General features: G+C 32.9%; 1 non-coding gene across 1 annotated transcript; it reads left to right on the top strand.

The window, feature by feature from the left end:
• Window positions 1-392: 392 nt before the first annotated feature.
• Window positions 393-495, top strand: LOC127563552 (U6 spliceosomal RNA). The gene has a single exon (XR_007954006.1). It is a non-coding gene; the product is annotated as a U6 spliceosomal RNA (small nuclear RNA).
• The last annotated feature ends 216 nt before the right edge of the window (window positions 496-711 follow it).

The following is a 711-nucleotide window of genomic DNA, read 5'->3' as shown; positions in this document are numbered from 1 at the left end:
AACAAATTATGGCATGATAAACTATGAATTGACTCAGCTCTTCTCAGTAGCACAATTCTAGACAACTACAAAGGAAAATGCTATTCATATCCAGATAAAGAACTGATGGACTCAGAATGGGGATCAAAGCATTTTTATTCTTTTTTGCATTTTTCCTTATGATCTGTTTTTTCTTTCACAACTGTGACTAATATGGAAATATGATTTACATGATAGTACATGTACAACCTATATCAAATTTCCTACCATTTTTGAAAGAGGGCAGGGAAGGGGGCAGGGAGAAAAACTTGGAACCTAAAACCTTATAAAAATGAATGCTAAAAATGACAATTAGGGGAAACTATTTTTAAAAGTCAATTTTAATTTAAAAGTTAACTTTTTGAAAATTAATTCTACTTCAGCAGCACATATACTAAAATTAGAATGATACAGAGAAGATTAGCATGGCCCTCACACAAAGTTGTCATGAAAATTCGTGAAGCATTCCAGATTTTTTGCAAAAAATTCATAGACCCTAAAAAAGGTCTACAAGAGAGCTTGGTTGAGAAACAAAGCAAAGGAGAGTATAAGACTGAAGCCACAAATGGAATCTCTACACTAGAACAAACAGAAAGCTGCAACAAAAAGATTAAAGCAATTTGTCTAAAAGATGCCTTCACTTGAAAAATGGAACTGATGATATGCAGCAACTACTACTGATATTGCCTTTCC

This window comes from Antechinus flavipes, chromosome 4 (genome assembly GCF_016432865.1).
Source record: "Antechinus flavipes isolate AdamAnt ecotype Samford, QLD, Australia chromosome 4, AdamAnt_v2, whole genome shotgun sequence".
Lineage (NCBI taxonomy): Eukaryota > Metazoa > Chordata > Mammalia > Dasyuromorphia > Dasyuridae > Antechinus > Antechinus flavipes.
The sequence above is the reverse complement of the archived record's forward strand: the minus strand, read 5'-3'. Positions and strand labels throughout refer to the sequence as shown.